The sequence below is a fragment of the Dermacentor andersoni genome, chromosome 6, assembly GCF_023375885.2.
Source record: "Dermacentor andersoni chromosome 6, qqDerAnde1_hic_scaffold, whole genome shotgun sequence".
In the NCBI taxonomy this organism is placed as follows: Eukaryota; Metazoa; Arthropoda; class Arachnida; order Ixodida; family Ixodidae; genus Dermacentor; species Dermacentor andersoni.
Genome location: NC_092819.1, coordinates 63,506,324 through 63,533,922, shown reverse-complemented (window position 1 = coordinate 63,533,922; position 27,599 = coordinate 63,506,324). Strand labels below are relative to the sequence as shown.

The following is a 27,599-nucleotide window of genomic DNA, read 5'->3' as shown; positions in this document are numbered from 1 at the left end:
GCGAGGGAGGGGGAAAAGCACGTGACCACACGCGAGAGCTTGCGTACAGACAATGGCAGGACTTGAAACGAGAGGGAAGGCTCATTTGTTACTCCGGGGGTGATTAAGAGACGTCACCAGCAGCTCGAGTTCGAGGAAAGTGAAGGGTACTTATTCAGGCGTGGGGCTGCAGAGTGTGCAGCGCGAGTGGGAAATGCGATCCTTCGAAACAATGGCCGCTGTCGGACACTGTGTCCTCGGGCAGCTCTGAATCCTCGCGACTGAGGAAGGCACGTGACTCTATATAGAACGCTTGAAGCATGGTTTGTTGGCTGTACAGACCATATATGAGCATCGCCGACTGCATAAAGTGAGAATAATTGATTTCAGCGACAGATATTTCCTATATTCCGGGCCCCTGTTCACGAAAACGTTCTTACGGTATAACGTTTCTTTATAGAAGCCAGCCAACCCTGACGCTGTACATATCATCAGCGAATGCGGCCGGCCAATGGTAAAGCGCAATTACTAACAAGTGAAAATATTTGTGAATTCAGTTGCACTTTACTACGATCACAGCGAGATAGCTCGGCAAAACCATTAGCATACATGACTTCGTTTGCTTTGAGCATCTTAGCTGTTGAGGAGCACCTCCAAATAATGCAATTTTCATCAAATCTTCTTTTTTTTTATCTAACATGGTGCTCATGACTTAAGATTCCGGCGAGAGCAGCGACGTCGTGGCGGCGTCCGAGCCAATGAGGAAAGGCGGCAAGATAGATACTACGAAAGAAATTTCGAATGCGAAGCATTAGTTTGCCTAGTCGGAGCCGAGGTCAGTGCAAGGTGACGCCCAAGGACGCTGTGATTTTGTCTCCCAAGAATGTGGGCCGATCCCAGGGCTAGATGCCGATTTGGGTGCTTTATGACATCGGACATATACGTTCACCAGAGGGGTTGATCTAGCCACTTGCAAGTATACGTCTCGTACTTCGGTACGTATAGGCTGCTACCATCTATGCCGGGTGGCATAAATGCGGCTGAAGAAGCACGAAAGAAAAGAAAATGGCGCCCAAAACTGATAAGTTTGCCCACATATTTGAGTCATCTGTACCTTTCATAAAACTTTCGCGTGATGTAGATAATCATCAAGGATGGTTTTTGCCTTAGTTATTTTTTTACAGTCACTGTCATCGCACGTAAGAACTTGTGCTTATGCGCAAGGAGCAGCAGCGTGAGAAAAAATTCCCTGCCATGACTGTGGTGATAGGGATCATGCTTTACATTCTGCCTGGCTCTGCTGTATCGCGAATGATGTCGTGTGAGCGGTTGTGGAACCTTATACAATCCCATTCTTATTTACTTACGATACAGTCTTTGCAGCCATGATATGAAACTGAGAAAGGGTGCTGGAATGATCGGTGGTAATAAAATATGGTTTTGGCGTTAGTATTGATCATAGAATGACCATCTGCCGTGGCTGCGCCAAAATCTTTGTATAGCTGGGCCTCCCGAACTAGCGGTGCACTTGTTTAGGGAACTGCTAGATTCCAGCAGGTGATTCAGTTTTCATATTTTTGTCAGCCACATACTTGCATTGAGAAAATGTACTTTGTTTGCTCGAAATGTAAAATAACTGAAAGAATACAGAAAGAAGGGGCAGACAACAATATGCGCTCTCGTATCGTTACTTATTCTTCACTATACCACACTTTACCATAAACAGCTTCCCTAAGAGCTTCATGCTCCAGACCAACTGACCTTCGATGCAGACGTTTAACCTTTGTATCTTATTGCGCAAATAATTACTAATGGTCGTATCTTCAGGCCATTGTGGTTCTAGCAACAAAACCGTCGCTAACTAATGTTGCAAATAATAGAACAATGTAGCTTCTACTTTTTCTTTGCTTTGTTTTGAGGGACTACCCAGGACCTTCTTTTTCACATGAGTAAACGGATCTTCGTGAATTTTTATGTCTGCATAATTCCTGAATGGACATGTTAATTTTAGCTTCGTGTATTCGTCTTTTTAGCTTTATCCGAATAATGTTGTTTTCAATTACGCCATAAAGAATGGCAGATAATTGCATGCTCTTTATGGAATTGTAGTGGGTTGCTGCTGTTGCTTGTTGTTTACTATATATATATATATATATATATATATATATATATATATATATATATATATATATGAGCCCGCTTGCCATGTGACATCCAAATGCGCAATTTTTATTGCCCGTGAGCTTTTTTCACGATTGTCGCACTTTGACGAGGTTGTGCCTTCCCCAAAGATAATAACAGGTAGAGAAAAGGCATTAATGATACCATTGTGGCTGAGCTGAAAAAAAAAAGAAAACCACTGCTTATGTGGCCAAAGAATAGACGGAACGTGTATATTTCTTTCTTTCTTTCCTCGATGATCAAGAAAAAGAAAACTGCATAATTACTTCTGAAGGCTGTATGTTCCCCATAAGCGTCCCTGTTTCACACAAAGAAATGGCATAATGCACTTTATTTAACGAAAAACAATGCTTTCTCCTTCCTTAACGAAAAAATAAAGGTGTATGAAGTGTATATGAAAGTATATATGAAGCGACGGTGTGTTGCGCAGATCATAATGTCATAATTTCATGTCAGAGGACATCCTGCCCTGCCCAAAACCCCGGCATAATTCTCATCTAAGCCGTTTGCATTATCTATATGCGTTCGGATACGGATAATGTCGATGGATAATTTGGGTATGTATAATTTGAAACTGACATTTTTTCTTTGGGGTTTTGAATTTCTAGGGTACTGAAGAATCCTTCTGCGACGGCAAATCAAGTGAACGTCGTGTTTCATGGCTTACGGAGAGTGCAGTAGTGGGAAAATGTGCGTCGATTTCATTTCTATAAGCGTTCCCTTTTCTCTCTCAGCCATTCGGCTATCTCCCAGCATTTCGATTATTGTGAATTCAGTGACAATATTCGGAGCAGTTCGTGAAACTTTGCAGTTTTGCTGCTTCATACAGCACTATCTGAATTCTATTATATAGTTTAGAAAGGAAACGTGCAGCAGCAGTAGTTTCCAGCATCCGTACAGTGCCAAGCATCCGTTCAACTACCTAAATGGCCAGCTCCACAATACTGTCGAGCCTGTGCAATCATCCTAATTGAAACCGTCTTTGCACAGTCCAACTTGAGCACTGGCTTAAACAAAAAGAAATGCAAACAGTAAAAAAAAATTAAGAAAGAAAAAGAAAGCAGCACAAACGACAACACTCTGATATTGTCCGTCTCTCCCGGGGTGAAGGAGTGTGGGTGGGAGGGGGGGGGGGGGCAGAGATGCACGTTCGAGGGGTTGGAATCCCCGCGGGTCTGTTTCCCTTCAACGGCCAATCCCTTGTCTCCCCGTAACCTCCCCACTTGCTTTCACTGAGTTCAAACGAAGACGAGAATTTGTTGCCGATGTAAAAAGCGTTAAAATTTTTAGCGCGCCACACACCCAAGTGATACGGCGAGCCGTCGAATGCCTCGCTGTGTGGAGGGCATGAAAATGAAAAGCTTCGAACGTGCGCCGGTGTGGGAGTCGCTGCAAGGCGAAAGACGTGCCTGACGTACACCCTGACTATATGTGGCTCCCGCCTGGCCTCGCGTGGCCGGGAAACCTCGCAGCCGGGCGTCAAAGGAAAACAAGTGTCGCTCGTATATAGTGAGTATATACCACCGCTCGCGTCCCCCGTTCGCAGTCCCTTGGACAACGTAAAACATTTTAAAGCCCCGAGGGGGTCAAGTTCTCCCGATCGACCGCGATTTCTCGTTCTTCAATGAAGCCGCCAGCAATAAAATCCGCGCGCACGATCTGTGTGTCTCTGCGCTGCATCTCGCAGAGTGAGTTCCGAATCTCTGCCTATGTTTTCTGTTGATTCCTGTTTATGATTGACCGATAAGAGCAAGGCACTTGTATCGATCGGGTCACATCTGCTTCTTCTTATTTGTTGATTTTCAGTTCAAGAAATTGCACCTTGCATCAAATAATTTCATCCGAGCCACACTTACGGCATGATACGCAGAAATGAATGACTGAATGAACGAACGAACGATGTGTGGATGAACGGAATGGATGAACGTGCGGATGGGTGTGATGGGAATGGTGTTTCAACGTAGTTTGTAGAGACCGATCTTTCACTTCGTATGCGAGACCTTAACGAATTACAAACTGCATCTATGGCGACAAATTTTCAGTTCAAGAAATTGCACCTTGCATAAAATAATTTCATCCGAGCCACACTTACGGCATGATACGCAGAAATGAATGACTGAATGAACGAACGAACGATGTGTGGATGAACGGAATGGATGAACGTGCGGATGGGTGTGATGTGAATGGTGTTTCAACGTAGTTTGTAGAGACCGATCTTTCACTTCGTATGCGAGACCTTAACGAACTACAAACTGCATCTATGGCGACAAGATATTGCAACAATCCATTGTATCTTGTATTCAGTTTTATTGTCCATCACGCAGAACGACTCATTCAGGCAAGAGTGGTGGCGCTGTGGTCTTCGAACCAGAGAAAAAGAAAAATAAGAAAACAGGAGCAGGATCGTAAATGAAATAATTCGTACGGCGAAAAGTGAAACCTGACACCACAAATACCCAATGCCAGGTGAAGCACCGGGTGCAACAGCAGCAAAAAAAAATTTTCCTGATACCCCACATTGCACTGGAAACGCCATCGACTGACTCAATGGTATCTTATATCACGTATAGGCTGGCGAGCTGCATGTGAGAGGTGACTCCACTGTCCACTCAGCTGTGCTATCTGCAAGCAGGAAAGCCGGCCAGCGGAGCTGCCGCTGCACTCCGAAAAAGGGCACACGACCCTCGTCCTCGCGTGGCAACAGTATCACGCTTACGCAACACGACGCGCGCTCGTTTGGATCGCGAGCGTCGAGGAAGGCCACGCGGGCGACGATCATTACGGGACCCACAGATTTGCGAACTCTTCTGCGCAAACAGAGCCGACCCGTACCCCGCTTTCTACCCTGTACGTGCTCCGACGCACTGAGCACACACACACAGACAAACACAATCACGTATACCAACGTGAGCACCTAGTACCCTCAAAGACACGCGCGCGCACCACACACGCCAGGGACACACCGCTGGCGCGTGCTCACTGGCGCCCGATGCCTGCGCCGTAGGCCCGGCTTCCCCGTTAAAGCCGCAGTGCAAATCCGAAGCGCAAACAAGAGATAGGAGACAAGCGCTGCTTCTCCTGGATTTGTCTATCTAATCAAGGACGTGCCTAGGCAGGACCACTGCGCTCCCTATATAGGTATACATGCCATACGTTTCCTGGCACCCTCCGGGTCTCCCTCGACGGGACGCGTGGACGTAACCCGTCTTTAAGCCCTGGCCGTTTGGCGCTTCTGCCCTTCTTCGTAGTCCAGATACTACGATGGCTGTATATAGAGAAGTGGGGAAACTTCAGACTTTAAGTGCGTTAGAGCGCAGCGTGCTTGCGCGGGCTTGAAAGGTCTCTTCATTCAAACTGGCGTGGGTGTGAAGCTGGAGGATGCATGTGACCAGGACTTCTCGTTGTTTCTATGCGTTTGCCTATAGCGTACGTAGGCATCCAGTTTCCTCTAGTTGCCTTCCTAGACAGGGAGCAGCGCCAGCGGAGGAAGTATAAGGAATGCGTCGGGGATGGCGAGGCTTTCTATAATGCACGATAAATACGGCTAGGTATTTATTGGCGTGCGGGGACCGGGACCCGCGTGCACAATGTGTACGCGTTTCTCTTCTTCCCTTCGTTGTTTACGCCGTGTTGTGGACGCAAAGGAAGAGGCCGTCTATGGGGGGGGGGGCGGCACTTGTTTGGCTGCATTGGCAATACAGAAGAGGATATCTTGGCTACTCACACCGAACTCGCCTCGCTGTGTACGGCGAGGACGCGACCGGGTGGCGGGCTGCCATCGCGGACAGGCCGGCAGCCGAGGCAGCGTGCCCGGCGCTTCCTTCTTTCGCAATCCCCGGGTGGGTGGCGGACTTTTACGGCTTCGGAGAGGTGGAGACGGCGGGCGTTAATCGGATTTCTCTGATCGTCAATCAGGCGGTTCAAGCGCTCCCTTGTTTCCGCGGCCTGGCCTTGGACTGGTGTGGTCTGCTGTCGTTCTGTCTCTTTTCTTTCTTGTTTCCATTCTTTGTTGCTGCGCGCAGAGGACGGTCGCTTCCAACTCTTTCTTTTGCTTACGGCCCTTGCTTTCGAATTTGAATTCCCGTGCATGCAGATAACGTGCATGCGTCTGACAAGGCGATGGCTTTAACTTCTCGCTTTTCAAGTTGGTAAGGTGGTTAACAAACAAGGCACTGTATGTACGTCCCGTTGCGTGCGGGTTTTTATATAATGGCCTCCTTGCGATGAGGCGTTTCCGAGCACGTATATTATGGATTTGAAAACTTCACGGTAGAGGCCTGTCGGCAGAAACTAATCACGCAGGCAGGTCCGCGACCTTTTGTGGATTTCGTGGAATTAAACGTATTGCACGTTTCTTCAATAAGTCGTTTTGAGTGGCACGGCAACCTAATGTCACGCTAGAAAAGTTTGTTTTTCGCCGCGTGAGAGTTTGTTTATTCACACTGTTCAGCTGACAGCATAATGACCACCTTGAATACAGCATCACCAAATCATGCACCTTGGTAGAATAGTAAACGGCCGGACAGATACAGCGCCTCTTTTTTGTTGCTTTATTTTTAAAAGCGCACATTGTGCCTCGCTTGTACGCTGCTTTCAGACAATGTTGCTCTGCATCGAATAGCAATACCGTCCTTAAGAGAAAATAAATGGCAGTGTATCTGTGCAACGGGGTAACAAAACGCGTTCGGAAGTTCGAAGTACAATTTAAATTAATATCGACAGACACATTCCGCCAACGAGCTTCAGTCCAGAGGGCAAGTTTGCTAGCGATAACACTGTAGGCATTGGGCAGGTAGATTATATGAATACATGTGCTAAATATTCTTGGCATGGATATTCTCGGCGTGAACGGGTTCTAGGGGTCCTAGACTTTATGTCCGAACGACCGCACAGTGGATGACACCCTGCAGGTAAGATAAGATGTTGTGCACATGTCAGTAAGTCTCAGTAGACTTATAATGGTGGGCAAGTTCTGCTTTGTATTTCAAGGGTCAAATCATAACACAGCGCTAAAGCGTACTGCGCAAATTGTTTTGTGGCCTTTCGTATTCATATATAGTTCATATATAGCCCCGCCAGGGAGCCTGCTGGGCGCGGAAGTCATCGATTTGGACTTTATATTCCTTTGAAAATTGATTTTTCCTCCACATTGTAGGACACAGCTATGAGCAGTGACACTGCAGCAAATGTGGGGCAAGAAATATCATAGAAACGTACTGTCAATCCGGGGTTTGCGCAGCCCGATGTCGTCAGCTCGCGGACTGTTATCAAATGTTTAGAACTGTTACAATCTATAATGACATCTCAGCGAATTCAACTACAGCAGGACACTGATCTGTGACACCCCTTCAAGTTACCCCTTCCATTAGTTTGGTGCAGCGTATCCTGTGCGACCCGTATGCGGAGGGTATACCAAGCGCTCGTTGGTTCACCCGACAATTTACCTTTAAACTCTAATTGTTTTATCATGGTCAACATTAGTAAATGGGCTCATTGTCACGACTAAGAATTGCTGATCCTTCTTATTGGAGAAGCATTTTTGTTCACTTCCGATAGAACAGCTCTCTTTCAATAGAACAGCTCTCTTTCGATAACATGAATCAAAATTTTGTAGTCTTATGGTTTTAATATGAGGTTAATTATGCCAATACTTTTGCCGGTATCGCTTTCGTTTTGGAGACATTTGGAGAGAGATAAAAATAAATAGAAAACATCAGGGGCCGTATTCCTAAAAAGCTTTCGTTCGTAACAGCTCACTACCATTGGCTGACCGGCTTCGCTAATAATATGTTTGTCATCAAGATTGGCTGGTTTTTGTTCCCTTGCGAACAATTCTAGAGCAATAATTTTTTTTTCGTGTGTGTGAATGAAGTATAGGGAACGGTGCATATTAAAAAAGGTGTTGACGTTGATATATAGCCCTGTTTCCTGTAATCTTTGTTTGAGAATGATTCAACATGGATACTCAAGCCTCTTGGTATGTTCTGCTCTTCACACAGGCACTAACGCCAGCCCCTGTAAAAAGCTTTTAAGGATTCATTCGGTGACGCATTCAGCATGGATTCTTCCACTCGGTGAGTAGATATAAACCATATACACTGTAAAATAATTTGCACCCTTAAAAGTGAAAAGGGGTGTAAATATGTCTATAACTCACACCATTAGGGTGATTTATAAGACGCGATTTAAAGGTGTGAGTTATAGACACATTTACACCCTTTTTCACTTTTTAGGGTGTAAATTATTTGACAGTGTACCTAAGCATTTTGCTAACCTTTTTATGCTGATTTAAAGAAGTGGCGTTGCCCTTGCGCTTGATATTATCTGGCTGTAATAGTGACAGCCATATATCAGTGACCTTCTATACTGGTTTTGCAATTCTACAATGGGCATCGGGTGTGTGTTTCGTTAATCTCAATAGCCCTCTTCTCTCTGAGCCATGCCCATTCTGATACGAAACGATAATGCCATATTCGCGCGAAACTTGTCAGCTGTATACATTATTCACATATTAGTTGAATGTGCGATTAATTCCCGATATACAAGTTACGCAGCTGTTCGGACCTTGCGACAAGCTCCTGAGCTCCCAGTGTACAAACTACTGCAGTTCGTCACATAATGCACAGCATATGACTCAACCAATCAGAGCAAAAAATAAATTTTCTCGATGCGCCAAATTACCAAGATGATTATGCTTCCGGAAATATATCTCGATGGTACATGCAGTTAGTACGCAGTGAGAAAGAGAGAGAGAGAGAAAGGCAGAGGAAAGACAGGGAGGTTAACCAGAGATTATCTCCGGTTGGCTACCCCGTACTGGGGGAGGGGCAAGGGGATGCGATAGGTGAGAGAGAGAAGGATATAAAAAAAGAAATAAAGAAAGAAACTACACACACATGCACGTACACACAAACTGTTCCTGTGGGCACTGTCACGCAGCCCGCAAAGCCGTTCCTAGTGTTATGCAGTGTCACTGTACAATCCTGTGTCACACACTGAATTGTTTACAGCTAATTAATCACTACTATTACGCCAATACGAGGTCTACTGCAGCAGCGTCGAAAATCGTTCTCAATCATCGCCGCAGTGCTATCGAACGCCAAGACGTGTATTCAAAAGCTACACTCCTAATCCCGGCTTGGTTTTCATCACAAGACTTCATTGGTGTATACGAATGGCTGTAGTCTCATAATTTTTTCCCGCTTAACAAAGCTACCTTCGACCATATGTTCTTGTAGACTTTTTCTTTCTCAAATTACCCTTTTAACGTACTTCCTTTTGTAATCATCATTACATACTCGCGGCAGCTCTCTCTTGCTATACTGTGCATCATCGAAAGACTCCCCCAAAGAAAGCTTTTGTATGTGGTCGTCTTGGAGCGTTTCAGAGTGGCCCTCACTTATCTGAAATAGCACAACCGAGTGTCCCTTCGGGGCCGAAGCGTCCTGCGACCTCGGAAAGACGCCTTTGCCTGCTCTAACAGCATTCTGCTGTCAGCGGTCGCCCATACCTCCAAATCAACTACAATCGCAATTATAACGTCGTCTTCATTTTTTTTTTATGCAGTAGTTTTGTTTTTTTATATCGAACGAGTCCTTCAAGCGAAGACGCCACGCGTCTGCCAGAAAGAGCCTTCAAGAGTCCCTGAATCGTCGGGAATTGGCACACTCGAGTGTAGACCGCTCGCTGCCGGGACGCCACAACGCCACACGGCGCTCTGTATGCCTACTGGCGACGTAGTTCGACGGCAGCTCTCGGGCGCTCCGAAAAGCTCGGCCACGTTCGCGTCATTTCCAAACAGGATTCCATCTACACCGGAAAGCACACTTCGCGCACCCGACAACGAAGCGCGCCGCGCCCCGCGCTCGCCGGCGGTGTCAGCCGATCTATCGACGCCTTTCCTGCGCCGACGAGGAAAGTGCGTGCGCCATGGGCTCAGACGCCTCGGCGGCGGCGGCGGCGGCTGTGGGGCGCGTATGCAAATGAGGCGCCCCTTCCGCGGCGGGTTCTCAGCCTTCGCTTCTCGCACAGCCCGAGAAGGAGCGGTGGCGGCGCCGGCGTGCACGGTACTGCTGCTGCTGCTGGCGCTGCTGCAAACGCCCGGGCGTGTTTCGAACTCACGCACGCTCGGACGAGTTTGCGGGATCTCTCCCCTTTCCCCCTCCTCCCGCTTCTTCCGTTCCCTTCGCTTCCCAACCGACGGTTCTCGCGGCCCCGGGTTCGGATAAACTCTCGCGTGGCGGCCCTTGCCTTCCCCCGTTTTGCCTTCCGCCTTTCTCCCTTTCCGCGCACTCTTTCTGCCCGGGCCTCTCTGCGCCAGGAGACCTGGGAAGGGAGTCCTCCGGTTCTGTAGATCACGCCAAATGTGCCGGTATATAGCGCGAGCAAGATGGGATTTTAATGACCTAAGCCTGGCGCTTGACCCTCGTTAACTTGCAGTAGTTGTTTACCACATCATGCGCTATACTGGAACATCCGAAGCACCGCACTATTTTCTTTCCGTTACGTTATACCCCGCAACATAGGTATAATTTGTGCGGAAAAAAAAAAAAAAACGTAGCTATGTTCCGGCGTTTGTGCTATTTGTGCTATCATTTCACCTTGGCGAAACTACATACTATACATAATCGAAAAAAACTTCGCAACACGATAAGCCAATATTGCTAACGGTTCTGCTTGCATCACGCAGGCCTGGGGTCGTGCGTGCACGCACAGTGTTCAACTAATTGTTTTCGCATCCTGCGAATACTCGGCGTACGTCATTGTTACCGGAACGTGTCTTATTGCTTAATTTTCCTACTCTTTCCCCCCTCTATCTTCTTCGTTTACTGCTCTTTTTGTCTCCTATGTACAGTGGTGAGTAAAGCTGTGGAAACTACGGCTTCAAAAAAAAAAAAAAAGAATTAAATGCCTTGTGTGTCACAATGCCGCAACGTGGAATTGTTACAAGACATTTCATTGGTCGAACACGCATATACGTAAGCTGTGCCATTTGATTTCAACCCTCATTCTCGAGCTACGAGAAAGAAAAGAAATGGTCGCTGCACCGTCAGCCTTCAAACCTTTGCTCACGGCTGCACATTCTTTTTTTTTTTTTCTGGTGCTCTTTGGCCATACCTGGCCCTTGCGCCAATAAACACCATACATTCATTCATTCTTTCTTTCTCTATCCGAAGCAGCCAGTTGTAGCTCCCATCCTGGAAGAATCTGCCAGCCAGCTATTTCATATTGTCTTTCTCTGCTTGTTTTATGCTTGCAAGCCTAATTTTAAAAATTAAGATATTTCTGGAACATTTTGCATAACTGGGATGTTGCCCAACTGTGGCCATAAAGAAATGTTGAGACGCCTGTTTGCTATATATATACAAGCACGCGTTGTAAAGCAGGCTTCCGAAGCATACGCTATGGAGCACGAAAGCGTGTTCCTAAAGATTAAACCACGGTTCCCAAGCCGAGCATACGGGCTCCGAAACACTGACTGCTAAAGAACCTGCGATCGCATAACTCCTGGTAGGGTAGCTATACATATTATTATAGCCTCATGTAACTGGCGTGCTATGCAATTGCATAATATTATTCGTGTAAATACCTAAAAACACCACACACACTACAGAAAGAGAATCAGACTAGCAGTTGTCTCCTGAAAGGGGCAGGAGCGAAGAAAGGAAAAGAGGACGACACATCACAACGCGTCACGTCACACACAAAGTTTCACGTATCGCACGCATGCACACAGTATGCGTTTGTTACCCAATGTATATGCGTTAACATTGTTCATGGGTACTACACTGCATACGCGCTGCCTCTATGTATTGCTCTATACTTAGCTACATGCATGCAGCAACTGCGTGCAGCAGTACGCGAGTGCCGTGCCTAACGGTGAAGCACCGCGCAACTGCCACTCTACTCGCGCGCATCCGACCTCTGAAACCGCAACGTGCGCGCATCGAAACAACACCCCACGCGCTAGAACATAAGCTCGCCGACGCCCGTACACTCGAGCCCGTTCACGCACGCACAGAAGGACAAACGCGAGGCTCCATCGATTTCCCGCCGCTAGACCCAAAGCGCATTCAACCGCGCCGAAGAAAAAAAAAAAAAGTCAGTAAAGAATAGCTGTCGCCATCTCGCCCTCGCGCCGGCTTCCCTTGTCGCCGCTACAAAAAAGTGTTTCCTTTTTTTTTTTGCATTTCATCGCTCGCTGTCTTCTATTTGTTCTCTTTTCTATTTCCCTTTCGGTTGCGTTATGCGTTCTGTCTCATGCTTGCATCGTCCTTCTTTGCTATACTAACATATCGCTAAAACCGTGCCCACGTTCCGAGATGGCCAGGCCTCAATTTTCTACAATAGTTTCTGCTTCAACGATTGTGCGGTTTTCGCACTGGCGTCAGTGCTGCTAAGCGTACCATTATTTCGAAGGTTTTGGTTGGTTCATAGAGTTTCACACAATTACCAGAGGGAATTGTGGCGCTAGCGTGTACGGGACCAGCAAGCAGGGTAAGGTGGTTCAGCCAGCACGGGAATGATGGTAAGGACATGGACATTGAACTGTTGCGCAGCTTCTTCTTTTGGTAGTGAACCTGCGATGACCTCATGATGACCTTGTGATTAATGCTTGTTAACCTTGTAACACCGCTTTATCTACGCAACATCTTAGGCGGGTAATTTTGGTTACATCATTGAGGTACATCGCTTCAAACCAGATAAGGGAACGTGCAAACTGTCGTTGTAAAAAAGTAAAATAAAGAAGAACAAACTGGCTAATGATGTCTTACGCAAAATGCTTGGCGTGCACGTATTGCCTGATTTACTACAGCTACCTAGGCTGAATATAGTTGGCGAAACAGCCTGATGCACTATAGTTTCTGAGCATACGTTGAAACAACTATAGTAAACGCGATTCCCATGCACGGTATACAACAGTAGCGGACGGACAGCAATCAAGGCAACATAAACAGACGAGGACGTTTCTTTGAATGATGGCACTGCCGTCACAGCGGCCGCATAACATGTGGAAGCCTTGTCTTCATGCAAATTGCGCTTCGATCGCACCTCGATCAAATAGAGCACGAGCGGAGAGGGCAGCGTGCGCGAGTATGTATTCTGCCCGTACGCGTGTTCCCTACCTGCATGTTTCCTACGTGCGCGTTTCCTAACTGCTCTCGTAACAAAAAAAAAAAAAAAGAAAAAGAGCATGTTGCGCGTTGTGCAAAGAGTTTACCTGTGCAATTTCGTATTCCATCGCTGACGGCGAGGGTTTGTGTAAATGATTACGCGATTTAAAATGGGCAAGTTGAACAAGGCTCCGTAAAATCGTCCGAAAAATACTTCGTTTTACATTCAATGGAAATCTTCTGAGCTACGCTTAAGTTTGCCGAACGTAACTGAATGTTTTCGTATAAGCGAACGCCATAGAAAGAATTAGATTAGATTAGATTATGGGGTTTTACGTGCCAAAACCACTTCCTGATTATGAGGCACGCCGTAGTGGAGGACTCCGGAAATTGTGACCACCTGGGGTTCTTTCACGTGCGCCTAAATCTAAGTACACGGGTGTTTTCGCATTTCACCCCCATCGAACTGCGGCCGCCGTGGCCAGGATTCGATCCCGCGACCTCGTGCTCAGCAGCCCAACACCATATCCACTGAGCAACCACGGCGGGTCATAGAAATAATTAAAGTCACTCCTTAGAAAATTATAGAACTCGATACGCGCGTACTGTTTGTTATGCCACCGTATATACGTGTTAAGTTCGCAGTTTGTTGATGTCCCATATGCTGGTACGTATATTCCCGTCCTCAAGCTTCAACTCCCCCGTCTCCCCGCAATGAAGTTGAACATTATAGTTTCATATCATACAGTTGTATTGCCAACGAGCCAAGACTAAAGGAAAAACTAATCTCCTTACTGAGTATTGATCTCGTAAGGGGTGACAGCAACAGGTACTCACAATAAATTATACAATGGTGAAATGTTTGCATACATATCAGACATACATAATACAAAAAAGCTACACTCGAAAAAAGAACTTCAGAACGCTGAATACTTGTTCAGCGGGTCAAAAACACACACACAAAACAGTTATCCATTACATGTCATAACAAATTGTTAAGCTGTATTTGTCAAAAGCAGATACTGGTAGAAAATACAATTACAGAAATATAACATCGTCTATGTGATGCGGGTATTTTTTTTTTTTTTTACATATAAATACCATCATTCATTCAAGGGCGCTTTGTTAGAAATAAAGGGCGCATAGCATGCTTGAAGGCGTAAGTAGGTTTAGGTTCTTTAGCTATATGGAATGAGACTTGTGTAGGGATTGTACATTGTCGTAATTATATGGGAAGTTCTTTGTGTGCATCACCTTTCTATTATCATTTGATATTTGAAGAAAATCGACGCCAGTATTTCTACTTAATTAATGGATAGAAAACCCCGCATCCAGATTTTCTGTTCTGGTTTACCTCCGTGCCTTTGTTCTTTGTTTCGTCTCTCTTCTTTTATGTTGAGCAACTTACAATATATTAATACTTTTAGGCGATTTCATGGGGGTAGCATATAGTCATGAACACGGGAGACATTCAGTTGATGTTCAATTATATTTATTATAAAGAGAGAACACCGAGATTTGTTTATAAGGCTGTAACCACGGCAGCACGTTGTCGTGAACCGGGTGAAGGCTGAGTTGGTGTCCAAAAGTATTTATTGCAAAGAGGGAACATCGCGATTTGTCCTTAAAGCTCACTAAGCACACTCAGACATAACGCATAACGGAAGTGAAACGCTTATTCGAAATTTTGAAGCTTTCAAACTCGTTTGCATTGACTGTGCACCAGGAATCGAAAACAAATTGAAGAGAGGAAGAGAGAAACAAATTACTGTTTTTCGCGCTATCGGCACTTAATGAAGGAGACTGGCGCTGGTCAATGAATGACGGCATTGTCCGGACAACGAGGCTATGTATCGGGTATCTCGGCCCGCATTCCGAAAATTGTTTTTATGCTAGAACTGTTTGAAAGACTACAAGCTAGCCAGTCGCGTTGCCGGAAAGCACTTCAGAGCAGCACTTACGAAAGAAAAGCTTTGTGAATTCAACCATTTGCATATTTCAATTGTACACCATGACTCGTCCGAGTCTTACCGTAGAGTGCTTTTCCCCCTATACGAGTAAAATAGTCGAAGCAACTGCTTGACTTAAACCATGGGTCAGTTTTCAGTTGTGTGTCACACGTGAAACATTCAGTGAGAGCACATGCCTGGAAAACTAATGCGACTGTGTTTATTATCTAGCAGAAAACGCGTGCGACATCGGGTGCGCATATTCAATGACAGGTGTTATTCCTTCGTGCGCCGCTCAACAAACCCGTGAGGTGGGCCGCCTTCAAAAGCTGGTGAGGTTTGTCTTCGTTCTTTTTCGGTTGCAGACGGAAATTCTGAAGTGACCGAGCAACCCGAATGACCGCCTAACGCCAGTAATACTGAATGCACAAAAAAAAAAAAAGGAAACCACACGTCAAGTAACGAGCGTGGAGAGATGATTGACGTCCTTCAAGTGGCATCGGCGGGGCTCTCGAGAACTGGGCGGTGCTTCGCCCAGATACGCAGATCAACGAAAGGGAGCCGGCGAATAGAGCAATGTCGCTCGTGGGTTCGGCCCTCTTTGAAAGGCCTCCACCTTCGAGGCATCTCTTATATAACATGATTATGGCTTCTAGCGCGAAGTGAAACACGGACACAGAAAGGAGCAGACAGGACGAGCGCTAACTGGAGTTAGCGCTCGTCCTGTCTGCTCCTTTCTGTGTCCGTGTTTCACTTCGCGCTAGAAGCCATAATCATGTTACCGTACCAACTCGCCCAACTGTCTATCCTATTGCATCTCTTATATACTCCACTGCCTATGAAAGCAGTCCTTGTCGATTTGGGCTTATTGTCGTGTGCCTGCAGCACGCGAAACTGCACGTGTGCGATTTTCGATTCTCGCGCTATAGGCAGTATAGGTTACGCTGGAATCGGCTCGCAGAAACGAGTTGATCGTTCTGTCGCCTTTATACGTACGAGCAGCAGTTGTGTAGTGATTGGGAAGACGATGCTATTAGCCGGTAGGCACGCTTTTGAAAGACTGGTGACTGGTTGCACGGCGTCTCGTAAAGTGCTCAGGCGATTGAAGCGCGATACTCGGACAGTATGGCGGCCGGCGCATTTTGTGTCACCGGTGATTGCTGGGTGATCGCTGAGACGCCGAACGCAGCCACAATACGTCATCGCGCCTAAGCCTTCATGCGATACAAAAATGCATCAGCTCGGTGTCGCCCCCGTCCACCGGGAGCACAGAAAGTGCCAGGCAGCCACGCGCTCCGATGATGGCCTTTCAATCGCCAGGCTCTGTGCTTATATACTATGCAGCCGAAAATATGAGGGGCAGGTTGCTCACCTATCGGGAACGTGTGAATGCCGACTGCCTCTAAGGGTATTCAGTCAAAAATACGCAAATTTCTTGTGAACTTGTGCGAACAAACGTTCTATCGACGAGAAAGCCCTCAAAAGAAAAAGAAGGCTTACATGCGGAAACGTAAGTACTTACTTTTGTTTTTATTTTTTAGACATTATAATCTATGAGTGCGGACGACGTGAAGCAGTAAATATAGCTTTTCAGCTGTGTTATAGAATAAAGGTCAGAGCACAAGCTAGTCTCATCGGTGTATTACTGTCTGTGGACCTTTCTTTTATATTTTTCTTTTAGCTCCCAAATAATATATGTCTGTGGGCCAAGTTTGCATTCTGTACATACTGTTCATCTTAAGTAGGTCCTGAAATTGTATTAACAAATCAAAATAATCACATTTGGGGAAAAAAATTCGATTACTCTTTTCTAGTAAATAGCTCATTCAGGCTATATAACGACACTAAGTGCGCACACGAGTACTTCAGTTAGAACCACATTGCAAGAGAAATAATATCGCCATGGTGTACTGACGATGAAGATGTACGCGTATCTCATGGGATAAGCAGAGAAAGTAGGAAATTAGGACAAAGAAATAAAATGAAGTTGTGTTCGTGTAAGATTACTGCGCCCTCGTCAATTATGCGAGCACCTACGAGAGACACTTACGTTCAATGACAGGCAATCGTCACTGACTTCAATAGCTGAATTGCTGATCGATAACTGACTGATCACTGATTGCCGTCACTGAGTTCGAGCGCTGACGATGAAACCTATTTTGTCTTCGCTCGTTTGAGAGGCAATGACATGATGAATTTCCAGTGCTAATGATGAAGGTACCGAGGAAGTATGGCAAAAACAGTGACAAGGCAAATTAAGTTCCATACGAGAGTAGTGTTAAGATAACAGTATTAAAAGCCTATTTCAGTGTGAGCTACTTGGGTGATAATAGACTGTGTGGCTCTGGGCATTACTTAAGCAATTATTGAATGAATAATGAACCACTTTTGGGACATTTTACGACTATGTCTGAGGCAATTGCAACGATGTGCCCAAGGAGACGCAGCTGATCGCAAGAAAATTGTATAACCAGGCATCATCTACTCCTGAACCTCTTCAGAGGCAACGAGTAGATTTCCTTGATTTTCCTTATTCTGGCCTAAAATACGGGACACAAAATTTCGTCGAATACGGTATTTGACCGGGGAATATTAAATAGTACCTGTGAATATAATTAAAGGAAAAATAGAGATTAATCGAAACAGACATTCATGCGCCCTAATCTCATGTTGTGTAACCATTATGTTTGACACAAGGTACCCCACTGCGTGTAGTTTGCATGCATATATCTAACGCTAATTATTTTTTGTTGTAGCAGTCAAAGCTTGTGAGGAGGTAGGTACGTCGTATTAGTATAATTTTGTGCAATCCAACCCTTTGGGCACTGTAGCAATGCGGTGAAGAAACCTTCATAAGTGTGGCGGATGGAAGGTTTATTGCTGTGATTGTCGTGCCCCTGTCGGTGCCAAGAAAATCTTGCCAAATTGCATTATTTACGAAGTGCTCATTCAACTGCGATGGTATTATCGAAGTTATTACACTGACATTACGAAATGAATATAGCGCTCTTACGTGATTGCAAGTCTAGCGATACGCCCGATGCTGACATTTCTTTCTGTGGCATCCTGCGAGATACATTGTGATGCATAACACACACGCCCGCAGACACATAAATAAATAAATAAATTCTGTATAGGGTATCACGGGACCACAATACACCGCGCGTGCTTAAAGGAGTACTGACACAACATTTTGAAGCGGAGATAACACGGGAGATTGATTTACGTGCGCACACACACATCCTCTGCAATATATCAACGGCGAATGTAGCTTAGAACATGTTTAAAATCAACTTTAAAGTACGTGCGCATAGCCAACCGCAAAACGCCGCACCTCACGACATCGACATCAAGGAAGGATTGTAAACAACAGATAAAACGCTACATCACGAATTTTCGTTAACTGTCGTGCTGCTTGAATGTGCTCTTCTTCTCAATTATTGCTCGTAGTGGGACGCCCTCCGTGTCGCTGCAACTCCAGAATTAAGCGGCAGCTTTTGTCGTGTCCGCACATTTCCCGCACTATCAGCTTGACTGCTCTGCACTGACCACGCGCGAATTGCCAGTACAGCACAATGCCGCGTTGTTGAATTCTGCCGTAGATGTTCCAGGGTTGCGAATAGAGATGCATCGTTTTCCTCATGGTAGCCTTAAGTGGCAGAAGCGGACCGAATTTGTGCGCGCCACTGAACGCTTAGAGTGGACCCCACCGAAGAAGAGCCAGATTGGCATCTTTCATTTCGAGCGTGCGTGCTATAATCAAAACCCGCTGAACTTAGCGTAGTCCGATCTTCACCAATACTATACTTACCCTAAAGCCTGGCGCTGTGTCAACTATTTAGCACTCAAGTGTCCTGTTCCGGAACACGCCTAATTGCCCGAGCGTTCTCTATGACAGGTTCATACTACTCGCAGCGATGCGTACTCATGATAGCGTTGAACCATTGAACGTGGTCGATGCGAGGGTCTTGAGGTTAATCCTGTCGCCAGCCGCAATATCCGAGTCGCTGCTTTCTAGTGGGTCGAATTGAAATGGTTTGGCCACGTCTAATACGGCGGCGACTCCCGCCTGCAGGAAATCTTTGCCGCTGGCCGACGAAAATGATTACGACGATGGTGGCGAGAACATGGCGAAGCACGTGCAGGCGTAGCAGACGAACTATAGCAACACGAAGCTCGCACGCCAGCATGCGCGCTGGCGTGTGCGTCAGAGCATACGTCACAGGTCTTTGCGATCACGTGCCCAGCTGTATTTGCTGGGCACGTGAAATTGAAACTTGGACTGATCGCTACAAGCAAGACTCCAATTATTACCTGTCGCGCTCTGAAGGAAACGAGGTTTCGTGTCCCGATTACTGGGTCATTAGCTACTTAATAAAGCAGAAAGAACCAGATCGAAATTTTTTGTGTCGGTACTCCTTTAAACTCGGTTGGCCTTCCGTTACAATGTGAACTGCGACAAGCTGTAAAAAGCGGCAACGGGGATGGCGAAAGAAATATTACATCGTCGTAGAAAGGCATGCAAAATGGGTAGAGATATCCCACCATCTCCGGTCCATGTTACTTAGAGTACACGCTCCTACGAAGAAGTTTGTGAGGATGCAGGCTCAAATAGTTTCTCATGCCGTTTGGTTTTACGCGAAAGTTCTTTACTTCTTGCATGTGTTAAAGGTTCCTTGCCGCCCAGCGTTTTTACCGAAGACAAAGGCTCTGAGGAGAGCGTAGACAAAACTTCGCATTTAAAACAGGCGTCGCCAACAGTGTTGCAAAAGAGAAAGAAGAAAAAAAAGGTCACCCGTCCTAGTGCAAGTAGTTCAATACATAAGCCAGCAAATCGCAGGAAGGTAAATGAGAAGATGCACATTTCACAAGAAAGTATTTTGAATGTAAGTGTTATGGTTACATTTCATAGCAAATTAGAATTTAATTTCCGGGCAACTCTCCCGTTACTATAATGCCGGAGACCTGCGCTTTCGCGAGAACCAATACTGAATTAGAAGTACACTGACGGAGAACTTGGAAATTATAAGAAAAGGCTACGTTTGCTACATTTGTGCGTGGTTTTAAGCAGCAGTTTGTTTATGCAGAAGAGCGGTAAGTGTACATAAGAACGTCAAAAAAGCGCGATCTGGACACGAACAAGAAGGCATGGTGCGTGTCTTTTTCGTCCGTGTCGCAGTTCACGCTTTTTTAACGTTTTTATGGATTACCAACGTGCCCAAGCTGCCGCTCTGGTAAGCGTACCACTAGAACGCAAGTATGGAGAAAATGAAGAGAGCTAGACAGACGGAAAAGATGTTGAACAAACAGCCCACTGCACTTGAAGGGGAAGCAGGGTGCGCCGAGGACATATTAGATTTCCAACGCCGTGGTCTTCACCGTGGTGGCCGCACTGTGGGGCGTAGCGGCGCCCTACAAGTCGCACGTGCAAGCAGGCTTTCCTCCACACCTCCGCTCTTCTTCATCTTCTTCTGCCATCTTGATTGAGGTGAAATGCTGGCCGATGGTTGCGGGGAGGTTGGTGGAGGGGAGAGGGGGTGGCGGAGGCGGCTTCCATAACTTCTTTAGTCTGAAATCCCTCTCTCCTAAAGCGGGTCTGGTTTATCTTCTTTATTTGACATGTCGGCCTATAGTATTAAACACTAAACTTTTTTGTTGTTCTTGTGTTCGTTTTCTTGCCTAATTTAGCGATGCTCCTTTTGCTTGCTTTAAATGTCTTTTCATCCACGCCGGCTGCCTCTTCCCCCTCCTCCCCCCCCCCCCTCCACTTCCAGTGACTGTGAATTCGAGGAGGCTGACTTCCTCGGCCACAACAGCCCCACCAGGCTCGGCTCTGTGGCCCCGAGACTGGAGCTCCGTGTTACCCCGAGGTCTTAGCTCGCTCGCTAAGACCTCGGGGTCTTCCACAAGGGACACACGCAACGCGTGTGTCCCTTGTGAAAGCTGGCACGTGACTTCGGAATATTATCTACGTGATTGCCAGTACCACCGTGGCACATCGCGCGGTGAAGCCCTCCTCTCGCGCTTTTTCCTCGACCTTCTGTCCCGATACACCAGGCTCATTTTCCCTGGACGTTTCACGCGTACATGCCACGGAGCGAAGCGAGGGAAATCGTTGCGTTTGGGGTGCACAGGGGTCGTAAACTGGGTTTGGATCTATCGCTGCAAAGGAGTAACTACGAAGTGAAATAGATACAGAGGAAAGAAGTATGAAAGTTGTCTCAGATAGAACTGCAATTGAAGAAGAAAGAGACGCACTTCAAAACAACCCGATTTTTAAAAATTATTATTTGAGCCCGTTTGACTGTCCGCATCTTATGAGGCGGTTTCCATTTGCCGATGTACTTTCTGGTATTGTTTTGAATTGTTTTAGTACTCGTGGATATTTTTTTTCTGCTTTGTCTAAGTAATACTTTGTGCGTTAAATGCCGACGTTCATGTTATTTTTCACGGCTGCATTTTCTCTTTCTCCAGCACTTCGTGGTTATTTCTTGTGTGGTAAATTTACGCGCTGTTCAGATTTGTCTTGGCTCTAGCCTCGACGTGTCAGCGGTGACAAAGCAGCGGCTTCTAGAGAAGCTTTGAAAAAAGAAAAGAAGAACAACAAGAAGCGAAACAGCGCGACAGAATCACTCTCCGGAATTGCGAGCGTACGTGCGTGCCACCATGCGAATTGCCTTCACAACGTGCTTTAGGAGTGCACTCGAATCGTTTTGTATAGTTATTTGGATAGTTATTTATCAAAAAAAAAACCCCGAGTCTGCCTTTCATTTCGACTCCTGCAGTCCTCTCTCACACGGAAGTGTGCGGCGTCTTTCAAAGGTGCAGCTCCCTGAGGTATTTTTTGTCGCAGCGATCTCACCCAGCCCTCCTACTCCCCATACCGGCCTCCCTATACACCTTCCAATTCAACGTTCTTTTTTGTCCCCTATACTTCTTCGGCAACAGCCGGATCCAGTGAAGGCAGCGTTAGCGTGCGTGCGACCAGGAAGCGTCGAAAATCAAATTGTCGATGACAACTCGTCTGCGGGGGAGTCGACGGGCGGCTGCGGCGGTTTCGGCTTGCCACTTCAATTATTTGGCGCCCCCGTATGTTTATTTTTTTTTCTTCTTCGCTGTTTTTCCTTTTCTTATCTTTGTTCGCGGTGTTAGTTTCTGTTGATTTTACTTTGGCCTTCTCGTTTTTCTTTTTTCTAATGCTTGCTGAAGGCGCGTCCCGGTTGCTGGCTTGTGCAGTCTCCAGTTGTAAATTACGAACGCCCTGCCCCCGCTGTCCAGCTTGTTATAGAGTGCCAGTTCACCATGTTGATTCGATCTGAAGGCGACATCGCTTGTTATCCCCGTTATTGTTCTTCCCAAGCAAAAATCAAGCGAATAGTGCTGTAAAAGCTTTCCGCTTAAAAAATAAAAGAAAGACAGCATTGTGTACTGCTTTGAACCACGGTGTGCCGTCACGCTGAATGTGACGTCATGAAGCTTCGTTTCTTATTTGATGCGTATAGGCTGTGAGGCTCCGATAGCTTTATCAATGGAGGCGTCATCTATTGTCCTACACAGCTGTCTTATCCTTGCTTCCTTAGAACGAAAGGCTTTCTGTGTAACTGAGGAAGACTTCAGTTATGATATTAATTCAATGTATGATATTACTATTTCGGGGCAATCAGTATCAGGCTTAAGTTACGAATGCACGGATAATGGATATACCGAAGATATAACATGTGTATTTTATTATTTCTGGGCGTGCTCTGCGTGGTACACGACCGAATACAATGCTCAGAGGGAATGCGCTCACTCTGGCGCCATCTCTCGCTGACATCAAGAAAGTCCGCTCACGACAGCTCAATGAAATCTTGACTCGGCGTATGCAGGTTGTCGAAAAGGCACTGGTTTGTTGAGCAGACAAAAAATCCAGTATCTTGACTATGCTTTACAAGTTTGTAACGGTCATTCGCCGGCGCCGTGAGGGCAAATGTCTGATACTTCCGTGCAGTTAGCCCATTAAATTTATTACTGTTCGGTGACTGTGTAAGCGGGAATTTCTTTCCCGGATCATCCTTTTCTAAACGACACCCGTTACATTTCCATTTCGTAAAGTTGGCTTTGTCAAGGTGTAGTTTGAACTGCAGAAGATGCTCTTAAAATCGTCTTGGCTGTATGTCGATTAAGGCTTGATAAGAAAGATACGTAATTCTGCGAATTACAACTTGTTGTGGTTACTATGGAGTTACCTCCTTATAAGCATGCGTATTGAGAAATGAAAGAAGTATTTCATATTTCGGAAAATTACTAATATCTAAGGTAGCAAGTCAAATTTGAAAGAGAAAATGGCCTTGGCAGGTGACTTTGACTTTGACAGATGTCGCTCGCTTGCACGCTTATTTCCAGTGCTGAGAAAACGTTTGCTTCTTCGTCGATTCTTCTTGACCACATGGTCCGGCATTCTGTTCTTGCCACACTTATTGCGTTGTACTCTGTTCGTGCCAGTGCTTCTTCTTAGACTGTTCGGGATCCGTACGCCAATCGCCAATAAAGATCCGCAGGGCAAGTGATATCTGCAACTGTACTTCAAAACAAAGTAGCAGACACAGTCCATTATAAGGTGTACCAGTAACATAATCGTATCTTCTCGCTACTTAGGAACCCGTGAATGCGCGGAAGGGCTTCCGATCCTGAAGACAAGTTTCACTGGGCTTCTGTTAGCAGCACAGCCACATTGTAAGTCAGGGTCCGCGTGATGCAACGTTTCTTTCCATATTCCTTTTTTTTTTTTTTTTGCTCTTCGTCATTGACTTACACGAGGCCACGCCACAGCTATCGTCGAGATCGACCCTAACGCGTGATAGATGCTAACAAACGTATAGAATTGGATGAAAAGAATCTTTACATAATACGACTTTAGCAAACTGAAATGAACTGCGATGATATCGCACATGGTTTAGGGAAAAGAACACTTGCTGTAGTTCTCGACTTCAGCTGCGGACCTGTGGAGAGCTTTCTGTTTTAAAATTGTCCAAGAGTACTTTCATGGCACGCGGAAAGTAACCATGTCCACGTTGCATCGATCTTCTGCCGCACGTATCGCAATGCACATGGTTCACAGTGAATGTTGCTAGAACAAGCAAGCACGTGTCAGGTGTGATAGCCGAGAAAATGATGGCGAAGGAGTCGGGTGAAGGTAAATTACCTACACGAAGGAAACCTTTGTTAGTTTGGCCCTCGACTACCATCCAAGTTATTGCGTCGTGGTGAAGGATTATGCGGCTATGTTCGAGGACAGTTAATCATAATTGTTCTCTTCTCTTTGCTGTTAACTAACTATCCAATTCAGCCATATGAGGGCGTCACCCATCCCTCGATGATGCGCTGTTTTATCACTCAGCTAAGAAGAAGTATATTCATCGAATTAATATCCTTAACAAATTTATTCTTGCTCACCTAATTGCTGTGTACTTGGGCTTAGGTGTTTCCAGGTGCAACGTGCAAGTAACGACTCGCTTGTGACAGGCGCCGCAGATTAGTTGACAATGCCCGCAATATTATTTACACGTCGGAAAACTAAAGTACGGGAACGCCTCGGGAACCCACGAGCAGCGTTCACAGCGCAGTGTTCTGCCGTTTATGAGAACTGCTGCTGACAGTGTGCGTTCAACCACGAACCGCAATGCCAAGTTGGCTGCAACCAATTGTGTGAATTGACAACGGCCAACCACAGTTTCCCACCACATCCCGTCTTCACGGATTACGTTCCGTTGTATACACCACTGCCTAATCCGAAAAAAGAAAGATATTAGAAGGGAAGGAAGTGGAGAACTAGAGAAAGAGGAAAGGGCATTGAGGAAAGCCGTAAACGTATTGTTCGCCGGGACTTCCCGCGCGCCGCCGCAAGTTCGGGTCCTTTGGCGTTCGAACGGCCGTGTCGGCGGCTTGACCGACGCGAGACCGCTCGTAAAGCCCGCTTTACGGCCACGCGGATCACGCGGGTAAGCACCCCCTGGGAGAATGCGACGAGAGAGTGCGCGTTCCTTGAGGCTCGCCCCTCTCTCTGCGGCTGTGTTTCCGGCGCGTACGCGAATAACGTCCACCTGTAAGTATGTCTGTGTGCGTACGTGTTGTGTTCCGTGTAGCGGCCGTCTCGACTCCTATAAGTCAGGTGCCCCGACCAACGCCTCCTTCGCCAGCTCGCGCGCGGGCTTGCGCGGTGTTCTTGCCGCCTCTATCCACCCCGCGTGCCGCAAACGCCGCTGTTCTTGGCCACTTAAGAACGCACCCACTCGCATTAGTGGCCATGCCCTGTCGGGCAGTTTCTCTCTGGCTGCTATAGCTGACCGTATTATACTGCCTCTGGGGAGGGTGTACGGCGAGTGAACGCTATTGCATTAGACGCCTCACCGGGAACCAAGTAACTGGCGCCGATCGGAGTGGGACGACCTTATAGAATGTGGCTTCGGCGGCGATCTCGCTCGCAGCGTCTCGCCCATGCGTGGCCCGCGGCGTGGATAGGTCTGTCGAGTGCGCGGTGCGGTCGCCGCACCCTGAGTGGGCGGATTGTCGTGCCACTGTTAACTGTCGTTTTATTGGTATCCACGTCAAGTGGGACGAGTGCGGCACCGCCATCGTTCGCGTGTTTCGGAGAAGCCAATCTTCTTTTTTCTTCTTTTCTTTTTTTGCTTCATTCTCTACGATTGCTGTAATTGAACAGTCTTGGTGTTGGTGCTTACCGAGATGGAGGACATGCCGTATCGAGTCCGTGTCCATGGGAAATACAGGAAGTAGCGGCAGAAACATGGGTATCATCAAGGTCATCCGATATAAAGATGTACTAGAGTCGAAAGTGCTGTTTGCCATTGGCCGCTTGCGTTCACTGATATACAAAACAGTCCTCATTGACCCCATTCTATGTATCTGTCCCCAATACGACGTCGAGCGCGAAGTTCTCCGGACAGCACTGAACCAGATGGACTCTAGACCCTTTTCCGTAATGAAGATCCTTGGTCCCTGGCTGTTCGCGTCGATGGCACAGAAGGCCATAAAAGCGCTCTTGACATACCTCAAGCCGACAGGTTTTGGGAACCGTGTGTTGACTCGGTGCGAACTTTCCACTGGGCGTGAAACTGTGCTCTCTCTCTCTCTCTCTGTCTCCTCTCACTTCATCCCCATACACCCTTCCCCCAGTGCAGGGTAGCAAACCGGACGTGCGTCTGGTTAACCTCCCTGCCTTTCCTGTCGCCTATTTCTCCATCTCTCTTCCTGGCTTTGGTGAACTCGATATCGCTTCTTTGAAACAATCTGCACCCATATTCTGTCGTCAGAAATGCTGGTCCACATGCCTTCAATACTTAAGTTAATTCCACCATTTCGACGGCTATGGACGGGGCTCTCCCTGTGTGCTACACCATACCACTCGGACGGAGCCGAACTGCTGCCTGAATCCTGCAAAGCTCAAGCAGCAGCTTCCAATATATCTTGCATTATTGTCATACTGTGTAACCCGTCCTAATTTACAATAAGATCATCAAGTAAAACGCGTAAGGCCAATCGAAGTGTACCCCGCTGTTTCATTTCGAAACCTCGATACTGTTGGCAGCGAGGGGAACTTGATTGCAGCGGAACCAACCCTAGGAAGATGACAAAAAAAGAAACAAAAAAAAAGTGAGGGGGGACAACAAGCGAAGGCGCGAGACATGGTCTTTCTTCTCGGGATCGAAACGGCCGGACACTCTGCGGGGAAGGGTCCTCCCTCCGGACGATTGGGTTGTTCGAGCCGGTCTCGCCTGTGCGTTGTTATCGGGTTACAAGTGACCATTTAGCGCATCTGCAGCAAATCCCCGACGTGCCACAGCTCGTGCTGATTTCCGCAAGCTGCCATGCGGAGCCGGCCGATTACCGCTGCGGTGGCGTCCTCCAGCCGGTGCCGCGTTGTTTGTTGGTGATAACGATGTTTATGTTGCTTTCTGGGGATGGGGGTGGCCGCAAAAGACGGGCGCAGAACCCGGGCTGCTTCCTTCGGTCTATCAATCCTTCCGCTCGGGGTTCCACCGCAGCTGCTGCTCTCCTTTTATGACACTGGGGATGGAAACCGCTGACTGCAGGAAGACTGAGTGGGGACCCAACATGTCCATGAGTGTATCAACATGTGTAGATATTTGCTTTTTACTTCGTTCTGATGGCTGAGTGGCGTACATTTGTTTCGCGTCCAGCGAAAGGTGAATCTTTTGTGCTTCCTCGTACTGAGAACGTGGCGTTCCAGGTTCCTTGTTACTTAAGTTGATCAACACTGGGCGAACGATGGAAGCCTGAGCCCGGAGCTATCCTTTAGGTCGACAGATCTCTTCGTCGGAACGTTGGCTCTGAGGTGGAATTTATGTGGGATTGGTAG

At 46.8% G+C, this 27,599-nt stretch overlaps 1 long non-coding RNA gene across 7 annotated transcripts in view; it reads left to right on the top strand.

Annotated features, from left to right (window-relative positions):
* Positions 1 to 27,599, top strand: part of LOC126522746 (uncharacterized) — a 785,183-nt gene that overhangs the window by 517,824 nt on the left and 239,760 nt on the right. For all 7 annotated transcript variants that reach the window (XR_011895173.1, XR_011895179.1, XR_011895176.1 and 4 more), the window contains one exon: positions 8,160 to 8,234. This is a non-coding gene — a long non-coding RNA (uncharacterized lncRNA). The remainder of the gene's footprint in view (positions 1 to 8,159; positions 8,235 to 27,599) is intronic.